The following is an 11,547-nucleotide window of genomic DNA, read 5'->3' on the forward strand; positions in this document are numbered from 1 at the left end:
TCAGTTGACCCAATTTAAGTGGGAGCATCAAGTTTGTTGGTGAACCTTCGGTTTACATTCCTGGTACCCAAAACAAAAAGACCTGAGTACTCAAGAGCGTGAACAGCGACAAAAGCCATCAGCTTAAAACACTCTCACACAAAACCCTGTGTTACCATTCTTTGAAAGATACTTAAAAGCAACTTTTATTTTCAGTCCTTAGGAAAACTATATTCCCATATGAGTACTGTGGAAAAAATGAATACTGAGTGAAACTTACCAACGAAAGCTTTGAATTTGCCTGTGTTCCTTACTGAACGCTATTGCCTACCAGATAACTGTAACTGAGACTAGAAAGTATCTATAAAGATTCACAATAAGGGCATGAGAAAAAAAAACGCACTGTTAAATTCATACAACTTTGGGGAACCCCTAATAATAATGATTACATGTATCTCTAAGGCACAGCATGATGGTAAGCACTTAGACGCACATTTCCTTTCTTCAGTGCAATATGTAACAATTGTTTTTAAGTGACTGAATGAGGGAAAATGTGGGATCAGAAGTCACAAGGCTAGTAAAAGACAAGAGCAACTCAGGGCCTCTGACTCAGCCCCGAATCCTCTAATACCTGGATGTTTCAGAGAGCTGAGCTCCTTCCTCTTTGAGATTCCTGAGACAACTAATGGAAAAAGGATTGGAATTTAATAATAAAAATGCTGACATGGCCTTAACCATAGCTGCCCAAATGGTGCCATTATAATTATGCTTTATAAATCGAGCATTACCAGAACACTGGCTACTTTTAAATCTTATTAATCAACACTTGTTTGGGTGCTTTGGGTGCCCCAAATTATAGAGTAGTCTGCTTTATCAAAACATGAGATTTGCCAAACACCAAAGATCATATCTGTTTTAAGACAAAGTACACACCAGACCTTCAGTGTTTATATTAAGCATACTAAAAGATTCTGAAATAGAAATCCTAAATTAATCCTCCAAGTTCAGTTGTTCTGAAAAATGTTTTGTCTGTCCTTTTAACAATAACAGGATTTGTTCACACACATTGCAAATGTAAAGCAAATTCATTTTAACTTTGTTCTTTAAATTGAGCTGATCACTTACTAGCTAAATCTCCTGACTTTGCTAAAGCAACTGGTCAGAAAACAAAATTAGTGCTTTTTAATATTTGCAAATGATATTTCTCCTATTTTTGAATATTTTTAATCTAACTACTCACTTTGAGCTGACAAAATGGCAATAAAACACATAGATATTATATTTTAAACTATTCACTGCCTTCATGTTTAAATGCTTTCCTATTAAGCAAGGCTTTTTATTATTGATTTGTGAGTTACTTAGGAAAAATGACATAACCTGCCTCAGTTACATAATCCTCATCCAAAAGAAAGTAACAGGTTATAAAGTACCATCAAAATGATTGAAACTATCTTTCCTAATGTGAATATATGCAGTCTTCAAGTAAAAGGAGAGCAATTTCATGCATATGTATGTTTCACAGCCAGTGTCTTTTTTTTTAAGAGATTTTTTTTCCCTTCTAGCATTATTTCCATCCATTACTGAGCTTCTAAGACCTCTAGAATATGCCCTTTTTGGTAACATACGTGTGGTTTATGTCAGAAAACAGCTAAGGAAGTCATTTATAAAATATTAAAATAAAGAGTGCAGGAAAACTCAAGGCAGACTATATTTCTGCACATAGTTGGAGATGAGCAGCCTGGAGGCAGCCGTAGAGTTACCCTGACCCCTGAAGGAAGAAATCAGGAGTTAACTTCACATCCAATTTCCTACACAATATAAACCCCAAACCTCCAAATCCACTGGCACAATTTATCAATATTTGGGTATGTCCTGCGGAAATAAGAAAGTCATCTCAAATCTCAGAGCTCAAATTTCATCCCACCAATCCACCATTCTGATTTGGTGTAAGCAGATCTTTTCAAAGTTACTTAGTGCATCTTGCACCTGACTCCAGAGGAAAAACAGAAAGAATCATCTCATCTCTAGGATAGAAAAGTCATTTAGCCTTCTCTTTTTTTGGTAAAATAAATGTAAAGGGAAATAGGAAACAGCACAACTAGATGATAAGATGATTTAATTCAATAGGGTTAGGATTTCAGCAGAGTTTCATTTTGAGGGAATCTATAATCTATTGAGGAAAGAGCAGATCCTGAAATAGAAGAAGGCCGAAAGGAGCTGACGTGTCTCTTCTCTTAAAGAAAATCACTGCTCCAAATAAAACATCAGGGAAAATGACATTTTATCCCGCAGGGTTCCCTCCTCTGTACCGTGAGCAGAGCACATTTCTCTTGTCTCATGGTAAAACTCACAGGCAGCTGCAACATGTCCTTCAAGCCATTCAGTAAGTAAAACTCAAAAATGGATTGCTCTTTTTTCTGGGATTTGTATTAATAATGAATTCGTTGCCATTTATTCTCTAATTTAACAAGATAGCATTACCACGGAAGGTTTTCACTTCTCTTTTCCCAGAGGGTTAAAATGGCCCAGAAACAGGCTGTCAAGGCAGAGATAAAGGTTCCAAACACTCATTTCTGACACACTGTGGAAGCAATCATTTTTATTGAGGGAACCACCAGACCAAAATCTGCATCAAGCTCTACCAGGAAAAATGCAAGAGAGGATCTCAAGTAGTCCTTCCATTCACAGTCTTCATGTCAATGGATTTAACTTTCTACTCAATTGGGGTCATGTATTCCAATCACAGGCTATAGAACTATGACCTTGGCTAGGATCATCAGCTCCAATTACTCAATGGGGCACTTGTGAAACATTGCGGACTCATTTTGACTCTCCACGGGTGTGGTTAAAATTGCTCCTGTCCGGCCCTAAAGCTTACATGATCTGTTGTCCCTCAGAAACTCACTATGAGGAAACTCATGTTAAATTCACCACAGAGATGAGGGACCCTTGGAGCTAATCTCTGTCTGCCCTCCTCCTCCTCCGTTAAGCTGTTACAAGCCTTCAAAAGTTAACAGAGTGATGAAGCCTCTCTCTATACAATCATTTCATCTCACTATCGTTGACTGAAGCTCGCTGATGTAATGAAGTTACATAATCACCGATTATGCATGACTTCCATCCATCTTCCTTCATATCCACATATCTTCTCCCCTCCCCTTCAGATCAGTCTACCAGGTGAGATTTATAACACATGTAAATGCTCCATTCTCTCATCATAGGTACTGAATATGGGACTTTAGCATTGCAGTACAGTGCACTGAACCACGTCATCAATATTGATTTTTTTTATCCCATTTCCCAGGCAGAATATGCTTAAGCATCCTTCATGCTCTAGTCTCTAACTTTTTACCGAAAGGGTAAAATAGATGTAGCAGATAGAACACATCCTCAACTTAAGGTTAAGGGAAGTGTGTAATTGCCTGCATTTCCAAAGCCGGCTGCATTGCAATAAAAGGATGGTCTCTGCTTCCAGACCTTCGACTCCCCTGCACGTGGGTCGCAGCTTCAGCTATACAGGGTATTGGGTAAATAATTATATTATTGGACAAATTGAACTTAAGAAAGAAAGCATTGTGGTGATACTGAAAATAATATTGCACTATTCTTCTCTATTTTAGTTGTCGTTTTCAGCTTCCCTTTCCTTTTCTTTTTAAATTCCAAATGATGATCTCGTAGATAAAAAAGTAGCCCAGGGTACTTAATAATCTCCAATAATCACTACCTAGAGAACAATTAACAATGATTATCACCTTAAAGTTTAAGAACTTGACAAGTGGGATGTCCCTGGTCCCATTGCGGCTGTGAAATGCAGCAGAATGCTGCACTGAGTTGAAAACATATTTCTTTTAATGAATAAAGAGTGGCTCGTTTCCTTTTAAATAGGGCTCTTTAGTAAGTGTTCCTTTCACGGTTGCTACCCCTTCCAGAACATAGGAGCCACAAAAATTGTATCCAAACAAAGAGTGTCTACCCAGAATTAATTCAAGACACTCTTCCATATCAAAATAATTGGAGGGGGGAGTCATGTTTTGATTTATTTTCAATTACACTCAGAATACAGACCCACATACACACACACACACGCACACACACCAACACACCCAACTGCAGTTATTCCATTCAGTGCCAATAACGGCCACATCAGTGCCATCTATGCGATGCAGCAATCATCCAAGTCACCCATTCCCATTACAAACGCCCAAGTTTGCTCACGCCACGAATGGGTTTGCATATATAAAATGACCTTACCCACAAGAGTCTTCCAAATTATTCTCCTCTGGATATCAGTCGGTAATGTAATTGCTGGTCATCACAATGCGAATTCAGAAAAATCCACGTTTTACTCCCGTGCTCTTTTTCTTGTTTTTGCTAGCAATTAATATCGTGAACAAGATACCCATTCACAAATGCCAAGTTCACCATAAAAGCAGATAATTCCATACAGCTCTTCCCTACAAGGCTGCCTCCAGTTAGTTCTCAAAGTGCCCGATTGTTTGGTGAAGATACAATCCAGGTGCAGAGCAGGGGAAAAAAGAAAACTAGGAGAAAAAAAAGAAGAGGCAGATAGAAAAGGAGAGACTGAGAGAGGAGGGGGCAGAAAAAGAGGGAAGAAAATTTTTAAAAGAAGGAAGGAAAAAGGCCGGTAAGTAAGGAAGTCTGTGAGCCCTACGACAAGAACCGGAGTCTTGCTTGCAAATCTTCTGTATACATGTAGCCTTTCAAATCCTCTTGGTCCCCAAGTAAAATTTCCAGATCCGGGATGCAGCCATATGAAAGAATCCTATGTATATTTCACAAGTATCCCGCAATAACCGATCCGACGGGGTTTTCCTTGTACAGTACTGCTATGTGAAAGCACACAACCCCTGCTGTTTGGGAAGGTGTCTCCTGGGTCCTAGCTCTCTTCAGCAGCCCCCAAAAATGATTTTTCAAAAAAGAGTGGGGGGGGGGGTGAAGCAGCTTTGCGTTTGCCTTGAATGATGCTAATCCTGAGCGAAAACGACAAGGAAACCACGACTAGCACGAGATCTTGATTAATAGCCACAATCCACTCAAAATATCCCAGGGAAGAAGGAGCGAAAACAAGAAAGAGAAACTGCAATGCATAAACGATTCCAGTGTTTCTACAAGATCGGTTCATTTGATTGAATGCATTCTCTGGTTTGCTGCAAGTCATAAAGAGGATAGTGTTACTGCCACCCAATGGATATTTTAGTACTAGCCAATCCACAGAACGCCACCGCTTTGAGAGTTTTAGTTTTCCGAAGACTGAGGAAGAAGGAGCGTAGCTTGGGAATCTTTAGGAAAGGACCCTGAGAGGCCTCGAATAACGAGAATGTGTGCTTCCAGGCAAAAGCTGACCGGCCACTGCGGGCGCTCACCCAGTTTTGCATGAGCCACCTTAGATTTAGGGTTCCATTTCTCTAGGAAGCAGAAAGGTACACAGATCGAAGCCTAAACTGACACGCTCACAATAACCTCCTTTTCATCACTTCTCTTTAGACGTGATTAGTTATTGCGAGCGATCTCTCGCTCTCTCAAACACACACACACACACACACACACACACACACACACACACACACACACAGAACCATTGTCTAAATCACTTTAAGCCAGATTTTAAACGGAAGCAGGGTGCGAGGCGGTGGCTCCAAACCTCTGGCGGCAAGGTGATAATAGTTTCTAAAGGGCAGTTTTGCAAAGTGCTTCTGCCCGTATTGGGATGTAAATTGTGAGTCCATCAGGCAGAAACTCTCCACCTCTGCTTTTTCAGTTTGGGGAGGAGCAGGATCTCCGGGAGGAGGTGAGGGGCGGGGCGAAGAGGAGGCGATGGAAGAGGATGCTCCTCCCCTCCGCGGTGTCACAGAGTTCGCTGCGGATTAGGAGACCGAGTCGTGATGGGGAAGAGGGACAAAGTAGGCAGTGGTCAAATAAATTAGGATATTTGCTCAGGTGAAGATCTGTGCCCTTTATATTACCTTGGGATTGTATAATACATATAGTTCTGTACTTCTCAAGCTGGAACGTAGGCTTGATCACCTGGGTGGCTTGTTAAAATGCAGATTTGGATTCAGTAAGTCTGGAGTGAGGCCTGACAGTCTGCATTTATAATAAGCTGGTCCATGGACCATAATGATGCTGCTGGTCTGTGGACCACACTTGGAGTAGCAAGACTCTAGGGATGTGTCTTACACTGCAACCACCGAGTCAGGTTCTGACAGGGAGCTAAAGGCTAAGAAACACTTTTCCAGTCACAACCCCTCCCCCTAGCCACCCTTCAACTTTTCCCACACGCCACTTGTAGCCCCGGTTCCAGAAAACCTTAACCCGTTCTCTACAAGGTATTTCACAAGCTTTTGTAATGTAAGATTTAACAGGCTAAACCCCCAAATAGAACACTAAATAGGCAAAGCATTCTTGACCCTAGAGAACTGTGTCTTCACTTAATGTGGGGAGTAAATCCCAATGGAAGATCAAGGGAACCCTTGCAAATATTAGGTCAAATGCGAACTAAACGAATGCAAGATACACTCAGGGCACAGGAGAGATGGAAAGAGGGCTGGGCGGCTAGATAGGGAGGTCAACCTGCAGTTTTTTTTTAAAAGAAGGAGCAGTATAGTGAACTTTCCAATTCGAGCTGAGGGAAGATCTGGTTAAAGTGTATAGGCAAGTGTTACGTGGTTTTCCAGGAGGTTAACTCACTCAGCTTAACGACATCCATGCCAGCCGCTCACTTTCCCCTGCTCCTTCCACACAAGCTCGCATACAAAATATACTGAAAATCAGGGGTGGAGGGGATGTATATTCTCCTCCTCTCACAGAAGGCTTCCCCGGTGGCTCAGTGGTAAAGGTGATGGTTCCATCCCTGGGTCAGGAAGATCCCATGGAGGAGGGCATGACAACTCCAATATTCTTGCCTGGAGAATCCCATGGACAGAGCAGCCTGGCGGGCTACGGTTCACGGCGTCGCAGTGTTCAGACGTGACTGAATAGTCACGCACGCACGCCTGCCTCTCTTAGCACCGTCTCTCGTGGTCCTTGAGTTGACCCATTTAAGAGGTAATTGCTACTGCTACTGCTAAGTCACTTCAGTCGTGTCCTGACTCTGTGCGACCCCATCCCTGGGATTCTCCAGGAAAGAACACTGGAGTGGGTTGCCATTTCCTTCTCCAATGCATAAAACTGAAAAGTGAATGTGAAGTCGCTCAGTCATTTCTGACTCTTCGCGACCCCATGGACTGCAGCCTACCAGGCTCCTCCTTCCATGGGATTTTCCAGGCAAGAGGTAAAGTTGACTTCAAATGGATTGCGAGGGGCCACAATTAACAATTTAATTGCTTCAAGCAAAGTTGAGAAGGCTAAGTCCTGGGCTGTAGGCTCAAATCCTAGATCTGAGTCTAATTTCTACTCCTGTGCTGTACTTAGTCGCTCAGTCGTGTCCGACTCTGCGACCTCATGGACTGTAGCCCGCCAAGTTCCTCTGTCCATGGGATGCTCCAGACAAGAATACTGGAGTGGGTTGCCATGCCCTCCTCTAGGGGATTTTCCCCACCCAGGGATCCAAACCAGGTCTCCCGCATTGCAGGCCGATTCTTTACCATCTGCGCCACCAGGGAAGCCCAATTTCTACTCCAAAGCAGCTCTGATTATCGGAGGGAATCACTTTAATTTCTCTTGGCCTCGGTTTCCTTGTCTGTAAAATGATAGGTTGAAAGGAACCGGTTGCCAGGGTCTACTCCAGCTCCACGTGCTACCAAAATCAAGTCCTCTACTTGTGAGACTTTTGTTAGTCAGTTTGTTACTCTACACAGAGCAAGAGTTCGAATTGGTACCTTGACATGGGCTGAAGAGAACATCCAGAAGCTTTGAAAAGTGTATTAAAGATGCAAACGAACAGTTGACTATTTCCATCCTCTTGCAAGAGATAGTTTGAGAGCTTTCTCTTCAGATCCGGGAAGGAAAGTGTTTGTTTGAATCTGAGGTGAGGCATTGTCTATTCCTGGATCTTACAGAGCCAACTGTGGGCCTCCCTGTTTGTTGCCATGGGATCCTCTTTGTGCGAACTGTCTTGAACTGTGTGGGAACATTTTCCTCTTGTCTCCCTTCAGTTCTCTCTCTAACTCTTCTGAAGATAAGTGTCAGAACACAATGTAGCTGCATTATTGCCATTTAAGACTAACAGCAGCTGCAAGGTGCATCTAATTAAGAATTTTAATTACTTCACCGAATTCTCATTTGCAGATGTTTAGAACATTAAACAATGTATTGTGATTTTATTTTAAAATCTGAGTAAAGCTGACCTACCTCCAAAGGGGAGGGTGTTAAAAAAAAAAAAACACTGCACAACTCAAGGATGGTTATTAAAAAAAAAAAAAAGACTTTGACATAGGAAGTATATACCTTGGCACATTGTTTGTGATTAAAGTGATATTACATTTGGGATGAAAAAATAGTGTGCATATCCATATATACACCTGTTTTTTTTTCCTTTACTAAAGTAAAAGGCAAATAAATCTCAGAATACTACAAAACTCAATCATTTACTATTCTAGCCGAATCCTTACATGTTACACAGTTCTCAAATGTTCTGTTCTTTTCTCCCCCCAGTAACAGGATGGTTAACAGTAAGAGTGGTGCTGCAGTATGGGAATTGTAGGCTATAATCCAAAGCATTATGGGGTTTGTAGTAAAAATGGGCTGCAGATCCATTCCATTCTTATAGCTTTTCTCAGGTGAAGGAACTGCTGTTTTATTTTCTAATAATAAAAAAAAGAAGACTATCAATATATTTTAAATAAGAAATTCATTTTAATGAAACAAAGTTGGTATTACTGGAAGTATGAAATTAGAGTTTAGCTCCAATAATATTCTAACCGAGGAGATGGAGAATACAGTAACACCTACTTCATAAGCCCCCAATAATAACCTGAGTAAGTTAGTTCCTAATGTTCCTATCCAATGGCTAAGGTTTCCAAAATCACTTATTGTTTTTGCATTTCTTAAAGCGTAACATGGACACAGAAAATTCAAATTCTTATTGCATCCACCTTTAACTACTGTTCGCCTACATTTAATTTCTCACACTGCACATCATTCCTCAATGAAGTGAGCCAGAGTTTTATTTCATCTACCTTTTTTAATGTTTTTGTATACAAAAATACTCCAAATATTCAGAGTAGTTTCTCTTTTTAATAAAATCCTTAAGGCTAGAGTATCTGGAAAATATGTCTGGAGTGGGCTATTTCATTCCATTTAAATTTAATTAATTATAGAAACATATAAATTAAGGAGTTACAATTCAAGTCATCTTCTGTATGCAGATGACTCTGTGTAGGTAAATACATAATTTACAGAGGTTTTGATTTAGCTCCGTTGGCAATTTATTTCTAAGTTCATTAAACATTATTTGTATGATATAAATTCAAAGTCTAACTCCCCAGTATTGTTATATGAAATCAGTCCCCCTTTTGTTATAAAGGCTAAAATATGTCTCTTCAAAGTCTCTTCCATCTGTGAAAGTCCCCATTATCATGCTAAGTTACTTAGAAAGTATTTTATACCTAAGGTTGCTTACTTTTCTCTTTCTGTCCTTAAAGAGTACTCCATCTACAAAAAGACACCACTAAAGCAAACTATTATTATAGACATGAATAAATGCAAAATCAAGCGTCCTTCATTTTCAGGCCTTTTACCAGCAACATTCATCTGAACCCACCACCACATATTCTCAAATGAGGTACAGACAAAGACTTGAGCATTTCAGCAGAATTCCACCACATAAAGTTCAGAAATAATAAAGAATGTTATGAAAAAAGCAAACAGCAATAGGAAAGAAAAATGCCAGGCCTGCTTTTCTTTCAGATTTCTAAGTTTTGAATCATAGAAATATACAAATATATATCTTCTTGAATGCAGTTTACATTATTGTTCATACTGTGAATATTTCTTTTATGGCCATAAAAATAAAAGCAATGCCCCAAATGAAACACTATGTACATAAGCGATGCAAATACATCCCGGTGGAAAGCCGGCTGGCTGCTGGTGGGAGGGTATATTTATACAGTGCCTTTCATTTGGAAGGTTCCCAAAATGATTTGCAAACTGTATATAGAGGAATTGCTCACCATGGAAATTCACCCACTTCCAGGAGAGAATGCAGAAGTCATTCCATGCTGACAACTAGTTTAAATAAAACCACAGAACAATATTTCAGGTGGGCAAAATTGTAATTGATTCTGGAAATGTGCATTGAAACCCACTATGTGCCAGGCACAGTATGAGGTACTGAGGGTAACATTATGGATATATATGGTCAAGCTTACAGTTTTACTGAAATCTGACCAGACCTCCGGAGTTAAAAGCCCTATTTCTTGATGAATTTCTGATCCCTGCTTATGGTTTTACCGAAACAGACTACTTGCTACTTTTTATAATGTGTTTTCATCAGGCTTCATGGTATCTAGGACACATGACCTATGGCAATGCGTTCTACATCCAATTGATCATGCATAAAACATAGCTTCACAATATTGTGGTTGAAGCAGGTAAAAATGACAATAACATTCCCTGCATTGAATGATTTGGAGGATATAGGGCAGAATTACAAGTCTTCTGGGTTTGAGAAATGAAATGAATTGGTATCACTGTCTATACATGGAAGACCATTTCCACTGAAATGATTCAGGGCACTTCATGATAATTAAGGCATATAAAATGGCTTAGTAAAGGAAGAGAGCAGTATGAGCTGATGTTTCAGAGCATAGAATATGGAATCAAATGCCAGTGTCTCTTGACTTTACTAGCTTTATAATATTTTTCCAGTGGAAGTGGAACAGGAAAAGCGAGTGAAGCAGGCACTGCCATAGTTCAGCCCAGACCTCTGTGTGTTCACAGCCGTCACTTGCTTCTCTCTGTTGTTCATCTAAAGGTCAACCCCTGCATCTTCTTTGACTACTAGTCTTAGGCTACTGGAGCAGCTTGACGTGCCTATAGTGAGTGTACAGACCTCTTCTGCCTTAGCCAATGACTGACTCACTATCAATTGAAGTATGAAAACCCCTAGCTTTTTGCCTACAGTACAGAAAAACTCTGAGGCATAATTTACAATGTAGACATCTCCTCTGACATCCGGCCGAAGCTGGGACTTTGTTTGTAATCACACCCTTTCTTGGTGGCTGGGAACATAAGATAGAGGGTAACCAGAAATAATCATAGCGGTCCCATCTCTAGCTTTTAAATTGGCAGTCTGTATAACTGGAAACAGATCATTCATTGACCCAGTTGTCTACGGTTTATCCATTGCATGCTATGTGCCAGGCACTGTGGGATATTGGGGCTCCAAGGATGAATAAGGCACAGTCCCTGCCCTTCAGGAACTCAAGTCTAGCAGTGGAGAAAGACAAATGTCACATGTGATGTACAGTGTGATGAGTTCTATAAGAGAGATCTGAATTCAGCCGAAAAGAGTCAGGAAAGGCTGAACAGAGAAGGTGTTATTTCAGTGACCTTGAGGGATGAGCAAAAAATAAAATCACAAAAATGAGTGAAGACCAGAAATAAAGA

General features: G+C 40.5%; 1 protein-coding gene across 1 annotated transcript in view; it reads right to left on the bottom strand.

Annotated features, from left to right (window-relative positions):
• The window catches only part of IL1RAPL1 (interleukin 1 receptor accessory protein like 1), a 1,385,702-nt gene extending 1,380,576 nt beyond the window's left edge, over positions 1-5,126 (bottom strand). Inside the window, exon 1 of the mRNA XM_043458964.1 lies at positions 4,231-5,126. The gene's annotated coding sequence lies outside the window, so the exon portion shown is untranslated. The remainder of the gene's footprint in view (positions 1-4,230) is intronic.
• Between the last annotated feature and the right edge of the window lie 6,421 nt (positions 5,127-11,547).

Source organism: Cervus canadensis, chromosome X (assembly GCF_019320065.1).
Source record: "Cervus canadensis isolate Bull #8, Minnesota chromosome X, ASM1932006v1, whole genome shotgun sequence".
NCBI lineage: Eukaryota > Metazoa > Chordata > Mammalia > Artiodactyla > Cervidae > Cervus > Cervus canadensis.